Raw genomic sequence first — 15,885 nt, 5'->3', positions numbered from 1 at the left:
TTCTTAGCTCGTGTCTTCTAGTACCACCGTCTCTTCTCCCATCAGTATACATTATGTTTGCCTTCCTTGCTCCTAGAAGCTGCCCAAGGACATATGACAATATTCTAAGATCTTTCCAGGCCCTCCATGGATGGCAGTGGTTTCATATCACACTTAAAAAATCTCCTGAGGTGGTGACCTCGGGGCGCCCCAGTGCTCTCCTCACCTATCAATTCTTTAATGTGGGAACTGAGTTTAGCAATTGTACAAGTGAAAAGGTCTGAAGATTTGATTTATTCAAATGAGTCCACACTGTTATAAGACCCTTAAAAAGCTGCCACTAATTCAGGATTTCATCCATATTAAGGGGAAGCTGAATAGTTCTATTCAATTACAGCCAACATGGTCTGTTCTGTTCTGAGCATCTCATCTAGAATGGGACAGATGTGAGGAGTCTCTGCAATGGTTTGAATGGTAGTCCTGTCAGTCCAGAGAGATGATGTGCCCCTTGAGGCCGTGGGTAGAGTCCGCGCACTCAATCACGGCGCTCAGCTAGGGGTAGCCCACCCCGGTCTTGGTGCGGGTGGTGCACATGGAACCAGGCCCAACTCCCACTTTGATTATATCTGCTCCAGAAAGAATCAGCTCTTCCACCATCTCGCCTGTCACCACGTTCCCTGCCATAATAGTGTTTTCTGGAAATTTGGCATGGACGAGTTTCACGAATTCCACAAAATGCTCTGAATACCCATTGGCCACATCCAGGCAAATAAACTTGACCTGTGGCACAGCTTCCAGGATGCTGCTCATCTTCTCCAGATCGTTCTTCCCACTGCCCGAGCTCACGGCTATATGGGGCAGGCATTCTGGGTGATTTGCGGCAAAGAGCTTCCAGTCATCCAGGGTATAATGCTTATGAATGGCTGTAAACATGGAATGCTGTGACATCACCACTGCCATCTCGAAGGTCCCCACGGTGTCCATGTTGGCCACGATGATGGGGATCCCTGAGTAGGTCTGCTTCTGTTATAGGGCAGGGAGAGGGGCAGCCCAAACCCCGCAAACCTGCTATTCTAAATGGGTTCTGCCATCTGCCGCATCAACACAAAACATATGAGACTTTAATGGGAAGGAACTTTAATAAAACTAGGAAACAATACAGGAAAGGCAAAGAATCTAGTTCCTAAATCAAGCACCTAAAGTTACCCATCCCCTTGTGGGTAAAACTCCATCCATATGGGATCGGCCCAGAACAAGGCCCCAAAGCCTGCCACAAGTCTAAAGCATCTTCCAGTGGGGACCCACAGAAAAGGGTCAGAAACAACCAGACATGCCCGGAAGGAAAAGAGCAAAATCAACATTAAGATAAAAGCTGCCATAGTCACCTCTCCACGGGTCTCACCCACATCTGTGTCACCCAGTCCACGACCAAAAGACAAGCACAGTTTCTTCACGTGTCTCTAGGCTCCATGCGCCTCCTCCAGGTCTCCTGGCTCCATCATGCTTCCTTCCTCAGTCTCTTCTGCAGCTTCTCCTCTTCCTGCTGAGCTCCACCCTCCCTTGGGTGGGGCAGGGAAGCTCCCCCTTTCCTGGGGACCACCCTGTTTCACTTCGAGTTCCGAAACGTGAAGGTTCGCTCCAGATCCACCCAATCTGCTGATCAGGAATCCCAAAATGGTGCTCTCAGAGTTGGCCTCCAGCCAGGAGCGGTGAAGCCAGGAGGCGAGCTATCGCGAGCCAGTATCTTTTATATTTAATAAGTAAGTTCTTAAGATGAATATGTGATAGAAGTACTAGTTATCTAAGAACATAAGAAATATATTATTTCAACTTAAACATAAAACTTTTTGTCATTACACAAACACTTATCTGTCAGGTCACGCAGGAAAAACAGATTACAGAAATAGAATGGCCACATAGCAGATATGAGAAATGATATAATAAAACACTGGATTAAAATTTTTATTTGTTTCAATATCATGGAATGGAAATGGAAGAGGAATATAGGAAACTTCAGTTATTTTTTAATGAGGCTTGCCTGGCTAAATACCAGATTTGATAGTGTTTCTTGTGCTTTTTTTTCTGGAAAATGAAATATTTAAAAATTTATAAAAGAAATAAAGATGACAATACATGTATATAACATACATGGAATGGCATTCATTATATTCATTGTAATATTTATCTATATAGTTTTCACCCTACTTTTGCCTGACAGTTTTACTTTGAATTGAGGCTGAGAAAAAGTAATTTAAGACAAAATTACTCTTGGTTACTAATCTTCTCATTTTCATTCATTCACCAGGTTCATATTGTTTTTATAGCTTAAGTAGTTTCAATATGTCAGTGAAAAATACTAAATATTGATGTTTGGTTATTATTTGTCTTTCCCTGATTTTTTTTTTTGATTTGAAGTTATGTGTAAGTCTGTTCATTTCAATGGATTGCAAATCTGATATGGATTCTATTGTACATGTCACCTGTCTTACTTTTTACAGAAATTTGTTACCTTTATAATTTGTTTCAATTGATGAAAAAAGACGATTCCGGTATATTCATTTTTTAAAGATTTATTTATTTATGCACACAAGAACTGGGATGTAGACCAGAGGTGGGGGTCTGTGTTAGGATTCACCAGCAACAGAGTGGGGAGCAGAACAGGTGGATCTACTGAAATACACTGCTGAGGGGAACAGTGGACTAGACGGGAGAGGTCTGCTGTGCCATGTGGGTTGCTTCCTGGCTGGGGATCAAACTCATGCTATAGTGGCTGGCGATAGCTTGACAGTGCTGTGTCTTTAACCTCTGCGCCACCAGGGAAGCCCATATATTCTTTTTTGATGGGCATTTATTGAGTGCTCAGGATGGTCCACGTGCTACTGTGTTTGGTAATTTCCTCAAATAACTTCACATATATATTTTTAAAAACAGTGAAAGACAAATAAATAATAGCCAAACATCAATATTTAGTATTTTCCATTGACATATTGAAACTACTTAAGTTATAAGAACAATATGAAAAGTGAAATCTGAATGAAGACTTTCAGACCAAGAAGGAAAGATTAGAAAATATCCTAAGAAATGATACAATCACATTTTTCTTTCTAAAATACCCATGCATTTTTTTTTTTTTTTGCTAGGATGTATTCAATGCTAGGACTTCAAAATGGAAAGGCTAAAAGATATACAAATAAATAATGAACTTAGTATCTAATATGCTCACAGAAATGGAACTCACTTCTGCTAATCTCAAATATTGTTTTTAATGATGAACCAAAGAGATCTCCCACTGGTATTCAAGTGAGCCATTTAAGAGAACTTGATATCAGAGGTCCAATCGTAATCCAGATGAGACCTTTATATTGTAAGAACTTTGAATGAACTCTAAGAGACATTCCCACAATCATCTTTTTTCCTATTTAAACACAATTGCCCCATTTCATATTGAGATATCAGTTGCCCAACTCATTAAGTACATTGCAAACTGCTAATAGTCTCCTTTTTAATTAAGGTTTCCCATCATTGGAAGATTAAGAGTTCATGGAGAACATACCCAGAGGAAATTGTCTGTTCATATTATTTAGGACCAAATCCCACATTTATTACTGCAATGAATAAAAATAGACTATTTTCTTAAAAAGTCATTTTTAACCCATTAGTATCATTGCATCTTTTGGAGTCTTCTTTGCTATTACCTAGTCCAGAGAAATTTCATATTGCTTCCAGGCCTCCTATTAGAGAAACAACACTATGCTTTGTCAATTTCATTCACACAAACATTTGAAAACAAAGAATAAATGCAAGGAAAATTCAAATCATTTCAATATTTAGAAATAAGAACAAAAGTATTCTTATGCATATTCATAATAGTGCTAAATTTAATGAAATTTTTTATCAATAAATGAGCTAATTGCTTCACATTTTTGTACTGATTAGTATCAGTATTATCATAGGATTGGAGCCAATATCACGTAATGAGAAGATGGAAAACAGCTGTTGTTAAAGCATTGCTTTTCAAATATTTCACTTCCTCCTATTGCTACCTCTTTCCCACTGAATTAAGTAAACAACAGACCTATAGTTTAATCATATACATTTTACCTTTCACTTTTTGATACTAATCACTTTTGGGACTCATTGGATAGCAGTTTAGAGAGTATAGGACTAATGCTCCTCAAATTTTATATATATATTTAAAATTATATATATAAAAGGTTTATTTATTTATGCATACAAGAACTGGGGTGTAAGCCAGAGGTGTGGGAGGTGAGAGGATTCACCAGACACTGGGGAGCAGAACAGGCAGATCTACTGAAATATACTGCTGAAGGGAGCAGCGAGTGAGACAGGAGAGGTCTGCTGTGCCATGTGGGTTGCTTCCTGGCGGCTAGGGATCAAACTTGTGCTGTAGTGGCTGGCAGTAGCATGATAGCACTGTCTTTAACCCCTGTGCCACCAGGGAGGCCCCACTTAAATGACATTTTATTGAAAAAAATAAAAGAAGTAGTTACACCAGGAGAGTGTGTTCTTGAAGATCATATGAGGCCAGTTCTGTGTAGAATTAATGAGCTGCCTATGGTCAGGATCATTTTACTCTCTTTCTCAAGTTATTAATCCCTTACATTTGAAGCACCACATCTTTCACAAGTTATGATGTCTATTTATATTCCAGATATTACAAGATATTCACGTTTGATTATCACTCTCACAAAACAAGTTTGAGAAGACTTTGTGATAAAAAGTAACAAATGTTTTAAAAGATATCCATGAATTCTTTGAACATTATCTTTTATTTATCCTTAGAATAGGGACAACTACTCTTCAAAAAGGTTTTCACAGAGCAAGGTAAACTGTGACAGTGCCAGTCTGTCAGAGGAAGAAATATGAATTGTTCATGAAAATGAGTCGATGTCATATGATCAATGGAATCCTCAAAATACTTGATTTTATCATTAAATACATTTTGGCCAATACATGTTCATATGAATGATATAAATGATGCTATTTTGTGGAAGATAGTGTTCATTGTCAAAAAATAATGAATAGGACTCAAATACAGTGTTGTGGATATTTTTCCTGTTCAGACAGCAAAATAAAAAGGAAGAATGCATTGAAGATTAAAAGACCTCGGCTATTGTAGCAGAACTGAAAGATAATTTAAGATAGCTTTGTACCGTAAGTTAGCCATTTCTATTTTGAGTCATGAATAAAAGTAAAATTGCAAGATTGAAAATTAAAGAGAAGGGGGTTTGTTTAATTATTAGGAGTGACCAAGATTGGAGTACATTTTAGAATAAAACTCAATCTTTGAAAAATATCTATAAATTTTGTGTGCATGAGTAGGTATACATGTTCGTCAATTACTGTCTAGAATTGCTGATTTCTCCCTGAAAACATTATAATTCTTTTTTTGTGAAATTAATACCATTAATTCTTTGTGTTTATTTCAAAGCATTAGTTCACCTTTTAGTATAGAGAGACACATAAAATACAGATAAGGCATTTTCTGCTTATATAATTCAATATTTTTAACTAGCCCATCTTACTCACTCAAGTTCATTATTCATGATTCACCTAACTATTCTCCAGCCTATTTATGTCAGTGAGTCACTTATAACTTCCCTTAAGGCTCCCGTTCTTTTCTGCATCTGAATGAGAATCCTTTAAAATGGAATTCTAGAGTCATAACTCTAAAAATAAACTAAAAGGACTATATCTGAGAGCTTTTGGGCCGAGGAGCACACCTATTGTTTCTAAAGGCCTTCAGATTGCTTTCCCCAAATCTCTTGCTAACTTATGCAGGCATTTGTATTGTTTCCATGCCATTCAGATTAGGAAAAATTTCAAAAACTTGCAAGAATATTTGCAAAATTCATAAATATTAACACCATAAGTGAATTTTGTCCTTAAATATGTGCATTTTTATAACTTTCCTCAAACTACACTCTTGATAAAAATCCATAGTACTGACAGAGTTTATAATGGTGTTCTAAAAATTAAAGATGAGTTGACAAAATAACAAAGAGTATGACTCTAGTCTCCATGAAGCTAATTCAGATGAAAAATATATTTCAGAGTACAACCTACAAGATTAGATTTTAAGAAATTTCAAAATGTATTTGATAAGAAAAGAAAAACAATTATTGATGAGGTCTTTCTGTATAACTCAAATGATTAGAAAATTTTTTACAATAAACTGTCATTAGACTTTTTATGACCTTGGAATAACTTGGCTCTCTGGGCAAACTAAAAGACCAATTAAAGCTTATACAATGTAAATTTGTTGATGAACTGCATCAAGATATCTTGGTCAAAATTCATGAGCATTGAAATATGGTACAGAAATATGATAGAGCATATAAATTATTTTTTTGTTTATTAAAGAAAACAAAAAGGAATAGAATCAATATTTTGTTATATATGATATAAAGGTTTTATCTTCTTTAAATATGTAAGAATACAAAATCTTATCAAAGAGATATGTATTTAATCTCGATAGTGCTTGTTATACTTACTATAGATTATTCTTAACAATTAGCACTACCAAGTTCCTGAATATAGTTTTTTTACACACATGCACACACACACACACAAATTACTACTCAGTTTAAGATTATCCAAAGAACTATAATATATAGACCTGCATCATTTCAATTCAGTAGCTATTTGTTGTTCTTTGTCTAGGCATTATGTACTAACTCCAAAGGAGAGTATTTTAATAAAGAAATAACCTACTAGATGTAATAGTCGGTTGATAGTAGTGGCAACATCTTTCTTTTTTTCTTCAAATAATTTCCAATTCTAAAGACCTACATGAGAAATTTCTTTCAGATCTCAGTAATAGGAGAAACAAGTTCATAGCTTATGTGGCTATTTTAAGGAAATTAATACAGTGTCAATTTATCTCTCTTTTTTTGCATTCCTACTAGGAAGCTTAAGGCCAAATGTGTTATTTCTGCTAATACTGCCTAATGGTATACTTTTTTTATACTAGCTTTATTCCCATTTCATCTAATTTTTCTACTGCTGTTTTTCCCCATGCTCAAGCTTTCAAGTTGTTAAATCTTCATTTTCTTTTGGTGAGTTTATATTCTTCATTGTTTAAGTTCAAGAAGTACTGATTAGATTAAAAATGTGCTGGACATACTTTGTTTTCTTTGTGCCTACACACTCTAGACTTTTAATTATAAAACTTTCTTTCTGGGCCTTCCTGGTGGCACAGTGGGTTGAGCGCAGCACTATGAGCTGTCTGCAGCCTCTGCAGTGCAGGTTCGATCCCCGCCAGCCAGGAAGATACCCACATGGCACAGTAGACGTCGCCTGTCTTGCCTGCCTCTCCCCTCAGCAGTGTTTCTGTCAGTCTGCCTGTTCTGTTCCCAGCTCTGTCCCTGGTGAATTCTTTCACCTTCCCGCCCACCTGGCCTATACCTCGGTTCTTGTATAAATAAATAAATCTTTAAAAAACCAAAAACTTTCAGTGATGAGTCAGGGTGAACACATTTCCTGGATCATTTTGAAGCTGGACTAATGAGAAGGAAACCCAAACCGTAGCAGAAAATCCATTACATGAGCACTTCTGCTAAACCAGGCATCTATTTAATTTTATACTTTCTTTGCAATTACTAAGCTTTTCAATGTGATGATGCAATAACTAAACAACCTAAGGTCACCAAAAAGGTAATTTTACAAAACCCAAATTCTCATCTGGTATTCTCTGATTAACAGATGTCTAGGAGTTACTTTAAATTGGGGCTTTTTTTTTTTTTTTGAAGAGTCCAGGAGGAATAAGTACAGTCCCTATATTTTTCAGTGACTTGAATGTTTTTAAAAATCCTTATTTTATGTGTGTTGTAAACAAAAAGCTGACAACACGGATGGAACAGTGGTTTACATAAAAGGTCTTTCTTCCCTCCTGCCTTGCACACAATGATCAAGAAATCACTAAATCACAAATGTAATCACTTGACACAAACTGAACTTAAATTTGTGTAATGAAAAAAAAATTCTAGAATACTAATCAATGATTAAAATTTCAAACACTTTTACGTACTTATATCAAGGGAATTTTTACCTAGAACATTATTTTAATAATTGTTTAAAATGAGAGTTTTTATACATGTCATACTTTATTTTAAATTACAGTATAATTTTGATAACTGCACTCAGTGAGATATTTCAGAAGTTATTATTCTTTAATGACTTACTGATGATCTCACATTTGATTTTCAGTAGAAATATGACAATTTTTTAAAAGATTTATTTATTTATGCATACAAGAGCCGGGGTACAGGCCAGAGATATGGGGGCTGAGAAGAATCACCAGAGACAGAGCGGGGAACAGAACAGGCAGACTGATAAACACACTGTTGAGGGGAGCAGCAGGGAGACAGGAGAGGTCTGCTGAGCCATGTGGGTTTCTCCCTGGCCAGCCAGGGATTGAACTTGTGCTGCAGAGACTGTGAATTGCTCCATAGTGTGGTGCCTAACCCCTTGTTACGCCACCAGGGAGGCCCAGAAATATGACAATTTTTTAAGACAAATCTATTTTCCTCCTTTTAATAACTTATAGTTTTATCAATGAGACTCTATGAAGTGCTATCAGATACATGGAGAGTTTCATTTAATCCCTTTCATAGCATCAAATATATATTAGAGTTTGAATATATATTGGGGATCAATTTATCAAGGTCCAGTCAATATCAGGGCACAAGGTTCCCTGCTCACTATCATGCTGTTTTAGGGACACAGTTATTCCTTTATAATTGAACTACTTCTTGTATGTTCTACATTCAGCCCAGTTAATTTATGAAATATTCCTTCCTAATGGTCATCTTCTTTTAAAACAGCAAAGTACGAATATGAACCACATAATGTATTAGATTGTTACCATGAGCTATGTTCTGTGTAAAGTTGCAAGGATCAAAAGCAACACCATCCACCTTAAAGGAAAAAATCCCTACTTAGTGCTTTATATGTCAGTTTGATTTTAGTTTCGTGAATGTGAAGACAGGGAATTCAATTTCAATAAAGGATATCTCCATTATCTTTATGATATCATTGGGAAATATTTACTACCCATTATAAACTTAAATCCCAATCTGTTTAAGGCTGTCCCTTGACTACTTCTAAATTATTATTTTCTTTTGCAAAGCACAATTCTAATTATGATCACACACAGTATCCTCTGTTCTCATACTTCTTGGCACACAATTTACTCCCTCAAATCATCTATACCACCTGATTTTCTTACTATTTTTTATTAATATTTTAAAAGTCATCACATTAACATTTTCCTTTGCTAGAATTAAAAAATACAGTAGGCAATTAGTTCACAGCAAGGAAACCATAGCACATATTTAAAATTACAGAATTTAATGATTGTTTTCTTTTATAGGTTTTCATATTAGTTAAATATTTGCTCTATTTTACTCAATCTGTTAATTTAAGTAATTTAACGATATTGAAAATGAATGCCATTATTTAATATAGTATTTATAGAGAAAGAAACTAAGTATAGCCAAATACCGATACTATTGCTTGAATGCTGATGGAAATTTCCAGTCCTACAACGGGAGATGTTATTTATTTTAATATAAGTATCTCTTAGCAATTTTAATAACTGTGAGAATCAAACTTATCAATTAATTTCTCACCTTATTAGTTGTTAATAACTTACTTATCATAAACACAAATGAAATTTCACATCTTATTTTCGTGAAAGTAATATATTATTATGTAAATATGGGTTCTGTAAAGGTAAATATAATCTCCAATAACATTAAAAAAAAATCACTCTTCTAGAATAAAGGAAAAGATATATTTACTTTAGGACTGTAATTATAAAGTCTTTCTTTGATCTTTAAAATGTATTGTAAACCTTCTTTTGCAAAAATTTGTAAACTTTTGGGCCTCCCTGGTGGTGCAGGGTGTTAAGATGCAACCTATGAAGCTATCTGCAGCCACTAAAACACAGGTTTGATCCCCGGCTGGCCAGGGAGCAACCCACATGGCACAGCAGACCTCTCCCCTCAGCAGTGTGTCCCGACCCGCAGGATTCGGAGGCACGAAAAGAGAAGGGCTGAGGATTGAAATGAGGGGCTTGAGACAACTTGACGCTAGCGTTTGCGTCTTTATTTTTCCTTTATCCTTTTCCTACTTTTCCATGCCTTTCTTTTCCCTGTCTTTCTTACTTCCCTGGCCTTCTCTCTGCTCCTCTCGCAGTACCCCTTGCCGTATCTCCTTCTCACAGTCTCCTCGCAGTCTCTCTCTCTCTCGTGGTTCCCTTCTTATACCCTGGTCGCTCCTCCCATCGTGCCTCTCAGTCTCGCGTGATTTACAGGAGAACGCAGGGGTTTCTCTGAAGGCGAAACAGTAGATCAAAACCCAATTCATCCAGCACATGTGCAACACGGCGCATGCTCCAGGCGGCTCCGGACATCTCCCCCTTTTTTCTTTTAAATGAGACACCTGGCCTGTCTTAGGTTGGCACATCCCATATCCAGCCTTACCCGTCATCGCTAATCCGGCGCACTTGGTCAGGACCGCTGTCTTAGGTTGGTCTGGACGGGCTACGCTCTCACCCGTCTTTGGCTTTCAGGTTCTCTAGGGCTAAGTTGACCCATCCGGATGCCACTGGGGAGTCCTGGTCAAGCACCATGGCGCCAAGTACTTGCCTGACCGCCATAGCACAATAGCTCTTTGTTTCGCCTCCGTAGCCGATGGAGAAACCATACACTGAAGGCACAAACAGCCAAGAGCTAGGGCTACCACCCTGCCCCAGGCTTGCAACTCTGGGAGGAGTCCTTTAAGCCAGGCAATGAGACCCTCACCCGTAACAGGGGTAAACCAAATAAAACTGTACAGAGGGTTACAAGGTATGTGAGCGGTTAACAAAAGTGTGTCTATCTCTTCTTACATGAGCTAAATGCTGACCAAGCATAAAAAGCCCATTCTGCAAATGTCCATTCATATATTACTGTGTTGACAATGCAGAAGCAACACCAGTAGCTAAATTGTCCATAGTGTCCGTATTTACAGCAGCTTGAGTGACAGCAACAGCGGCAGCAGCCCCGGCCACCGCTATTGAAACAGCAACAATAGCTGCAGTGATGCTAAAATCACGTCTCCTCCTAGGTAGAATAGGGGAAAGGTGTGCAGAAACATCCACGGGCATGACTAAAATAGAAGGTAGACGAACGATCACCGCCCTCTCCACACTCCGGGCCCAGCAGGCAGAGAGGGCGCAGGTCTCCACTGAACAGTTCAACACGGTGGCATTTCCTGCATTATTGGGGAAGACAAGAAAGAAAGGAGGGGACAGACTGACAGCAGTAAACATACTCTATAATCTATTATTCTGAATACTAACAGATTGATCAATGGTAGAACTAATGTTTGCAGAGTAAATGCCTTTAAATAATTTCACCTTACCGTGGCCCAACAGGGCACTATCCAATGGCTTGGAAGCCAGACCAATAGTAAGATTAGTGGCAAATACTTGCAGAAAAGTGGAATCATGACGATCAATGAGGAGAAAAAAAGTCAGCTGATGCACAATCGCCCATCGTACTAACATCTGGGACGCTTGTGTCATCAAGGTTAGCAGGGTCAGGTATATTGACAAACCAAACCAATCGAGCAGGAACCCATCGGGGTGCTTCTGCATCCTGTGGGAAAAGACAAATGCTGCCTGGCAACTGTATTAATACTGGCGCGGGTGGTTGCCACTCATTATCAACCTGGTCCTTCCATCTCGCTTGTAGCATCGTGACCTGCCGAGGGTCTGGCGACCAGTGCCGATCAGCAGCTGACCGCCCCTGGGTATCTAGGGTCAAAAAATTAAGGGTAAAGAGAGCTGTAGTCAAACAGTCCCTGGGGGAGTGTTCTCCCCCTGTTTGTTTTAAAAGCATAGTTTTCAGAGAACCATGGGCATGTTCAACTATATCCTGCCCCTGCGGGTTGTATGGAATTCCTGTTTTGTGCACAATGCGATGGACCGCACAAAAGGAGGCAAAAGCCTTACTGGTATAACCAGGACCGTTATCTGTCTTAATGACACGTGGGCGGCCCATTACCGCAAATGCTTGTAGCAAATGTGAGCGGACATCAGAAGTCTTTTCACCACAATGTGGGGAGGCGAAAAGAAAACCAGAGAATGTGTCAATGGAGACATGGACCAGGCTCTTTCGTCCAAAAGAGGGAACATGAGTCACATTGGTTTGCCAAATATGGTTAGGGAGGATGCCCCGGGGGTTAACTCCTGGGGGAGGCACAGCAGCTGGAGCAAAATGTGCACACTGGTGACAGGCACAAACAATGTCACGAGCTTGACGACGAGTCAACCCGTAACGACCCTTAAGTGACGTGGCATTGGTGTGCAAGACTGCATGTTCTTCCATAGCACTCTGAAGTGTTGGACAAATTAGATGTCCCCTAGTAAGAGAATCAGCTGTGGCATTGCCAGCCACTAAAGGTCCTGGCAATGGGAGATGACCTCTGATGTGACCCACAAAAAGGTGATGAGTTCTCTTACGAATCAGTGTTTGCAACTGATGAAGGAGGGGTGCAATGGAGCTATGAACAGAAATATGAGCAACAGTTTCCAACACATTTAAAGCATGTACCAAATATTTGCTGTCAGAATACAAATTGATAGGTTCTTGTGAGTAGGTCTCGAGAGCCGAGAGGACGGTGGTCGCCTCAACGACTTGGGCTGAACCAGTGGGCACCGAGACCACCTTCCGATCCCCTTCAGAGACAAAAGAGGCTGCACCATTACTGGAGCCATCTGCAAACACCATCCGCGCCCCCGCAATAGGTCCAGCAACGAGGATCCTGGGGAAACAGACCGGATGACCTGAAGGCCTTTAAGGGCACTGGAGCTGCGGCCAATTATTAGCCCCACAATTCCATCAGGGAGAGGGCCATACTGGCCCGTAGGTAAACATTTCACTCCCATGTTAGCAGTAAGAACAGTATATGCGGAGACACTCAAATTGAATCGGCCACTTCCTGGAGAGGTGCGGAAGAGGTCAGAGAAAAACTTTGCCTTATTTGGGGATTGCTCTGAACTGCCCCTATAATTGGCTGAGAGGGTCGCCAGGGCTGCGCCCTCCCCCACGCGTTTCCCGGCTGTCCTCCCATACGGGGGTCAGTGGATTTCCCTGATAATCTGTCTTAGACCAACACTCGTTCGCCCAATGACTACCCTTTTGGCACCGTGGACAAACTCCTGGTTTCTTTTGAGGGTTAGCAGTTCGTGGTGTCTTAGCGCCCCCGCTCCACCCCAAAAACAGGCAGGAGGCCTTTATATGCCCTTGCTGACCACAAGCGAAACAGACACGGTTTCGGGGTCCAGTTACTGGACCGCGCAAGGCCTGAGCGATCACCGCACCGGTAACTTGCGCTTCACAAATATCTTTACAAAGTCTCACATAATCATCCAAACTAGCCCTAGCTTTCGAGGGTCTAATAGCTTCCTGACACCATTTGTTAGCATTTTCAAATGCAAGCTGTTGAACTATCGGTAGGGAGGCATCAGTGTTACCTAGAATTCTGCCAGCTGCAGTCATCAACCTTGCTAGGAACTCCGCGTAAGGTTCTGTCGACCCTTGAATGACCTTTGTTAATTGAATGTCGGCTCCTCCTCTATCTCCTATTGTCTTCCAGGCTGACCGTCCAGCTGGGCAACTTGGGCAAATACAGCCGGATCATAATCCTTTTGTCGGTCATTACTATCATATTGCCCTTCTCCTGCTAACATATCCTTGTTTCTAACCGGAAATCCAGCATCAGCATTGAGTTTAGCTGTATAGGTGCAGTTCTCTAAAAATATACCTTTCCATACCAGATAATCCCCTGGGGAAGTCACCGCTCTGACTAGCGCCTTCCAATCATTAGGAGTTGGATTCGTGCCGATCCAGCTATCCAATAAGGTATGCGTAAAAGCACTCTGGAGGCTATACTGAGTAACTGCCTCCTTCAAAGCCTTCAAATCTTTAAAAGATGTGGAGACATGTACTCTAGTACGCTCCCCCTGAGGATCTGTCCCTTCCATGACTGGATAAGCATAATTAGGGGTCTGGGAAGCCAGAACTCTTTCCATCATAGAGCACAGTCTTTCCATTAACGGAAGATCAACCCTGTCGAGTGTTCTAGGAGGTGGCTCCCCAGGTGTTTTCCATCTCCTTTTACACTTCCCTGGCTTATAACAACCAAGGTCTTTCTCATCCTGTTCCTCCTCTCCTCCCGACTCATCAGTAGAATCATCTGGAGAAGGGTCTGTTGTTATTTTTTGAGTAAAGGAAGGGGGACTTACCAATGTAGAACTCATAATGGAACTTGTCTTCTTCCTCCGTTTGTCTCGCTGTCCTGACGGCCTCAGTGGCTAACTGAGTGGCAGCAGTGCCACCGGCATGAAGAACATCTCCCACCACTCTCCAGACCATCAAAGTAGTGCCAGGAAGAGACTCAAGGCCATGTAATTGCTGATGCAAGACAATATCTCCCTTCACCTTATTCCAATTGTCACTATAGACCTGATCCTGCTCCAGAAACCATTTACTAGTGATACTAAGGGTCTCTACAATCCTTTAAGAATTTTTCTACTGAGAGGAACCCCAAACTCTTTTAGGAGAGCTTCCAGGGAAATAACTAACTGCCCCTTGGACATTGAATTGCCCATGATCCCAGCTAACTTACCTTACTTTACTTGCCGGCTCACCACAGCTGGTCCTTCAGCGGTTCCTTCGTTCTTTTTCGTGCCCCACGCTGGGCGCCACCTGTCCCGACCCGCGGGATTCGGAGGCACGAAAAGAGAAGGGCTGAGGATTGAAATGAGGGGCTTGAGACAACTTGACGCTAGCGTTTGCTTCTTTATTTTTCCTTTATCCTTTTCCTACTTTTCCATGCCTTTCTTTTCCCTGTCTTTCTTACTTCCCTGGCCTTCTCTCTGCTCCTCTCGCGGTACCCCTCTCCCTCTCCCTCTCCCTCTCCCTCTCCCTCTCCCTCTCCCTCTCCCTCTCCCTCTCCCTCTCCCTCTCCCTCTCCCTCTCCCTCTCCCTCTCCCTCTCCCTCTCCCTCTCCCTCTCCCTCTCCCTCTCCCTCTCCCTCTCCCTCTCCCTCTCCCTCTCCCTCTCCCTCTCCCTCTCCCTCTCCCTCTCCCTCTCCCTCTCCCTCTCCCTCTCCCTCTCCCTCTCCCTCTCCCTCTCCCTCTCCCTCTCCCTCTCCCTCTCCCTCTCCCTCTCCCTCTCCCTCTCCCTCTCCTCTCCCTCTCCCTCTCCCTCTCCCTCTCCCTCTCCCTCTCCCTCTCCCTCTCCCTCTCCCTCTCCCTCTCCCTCTCCCTCTCCCTCTCCCTCTCCCTCTCCCTCTCCCTCTCCCTCTCCCTCTCCCTCTCCCTCTCCCTCTCCCTCTCCCTCTCCCTCTCCCTCTCCCTCTCCCTCTCCCTCTCCCTCTCCCTCTCCCTCTCCCTCTCCCTCTCCCTCTCCCTCTCCCTCTCCCTCTCCCTCTCCCTCTCCCTCTCCCTCTCCCTCTCCCTCTCCCTCTCCCTCTCCCTCTCCCTCTCCCTCTCCCTCTCCCTCTCCCTCTCCCTCTCCCTCTCCCTCTCCCTCTCCCTCTCCCTCTCCCTCTCCCTCTCCCTCTCCCTCTCCCTCTCCCTCTCCCTCTCCCTCTCCCTCTCCCTCTCCCTCTCCCTCTCCCTCTCCCTCTCCCTCTCCCTCTCCCTCTCCCTCTCCCTCTCCCTCTCCCTCTCCCTCTCCCTCTCCCTCTCCCTCTCCCTCTCCCTCTCCCTCTCCCTCTCCCTCTCCCTCTCCCTCTCCCTCTCCCTCTCCCTCTCCCTCTCCCTCTCCCTCTCCCTCTCCCTCTCCCTCTCCCTCTCCCTCTCCCTCTCCCTCTCCCTCTCCCTCTCCC

The 15,885-nt window shown here is 41.6% G+C and overlaps 1 pseudogene across 1 annotated transcript; it reads right to left on the bottom strand.

Annotated features, from left to right (window-relative positions):
• Window positions 1–462: 462 nt before the first annotated feature.
• LOC311171244 (GMP reductase 1-like) lies at window positions 463–10,494 on the bottom strand (annotated as a pseudogene). Its single transcript has 3 exons — window positions 10,488–10,494; window positions 1,592–1,632; window positions 463–1,002 (listed from the first exon to the last, which is right to left on the bottom strand). The product of its transcript is annotated as a GMP reductase 1-like (transcript).
• Between the last annotated feature and the right edge of the window lie 5,391 nt (window positions 10,495–15,885).

The sequence above is a fragment of the Talpa europaea genome (genome assembly GCF_964194135.1).
Source record: "Talpa europaea genome assembly, chromosome: 5".
Lineage (NCBI taxonomy): Eukaryota > Metazoa > Chordata > Mammalia > Eulipotyphla > Talpidae > Talpa > Talpa europaea.
Note: the sequence above shows the minus strand (reverse complement) of the source record. Positions and strands in the feature narration are given on the sequence as shown.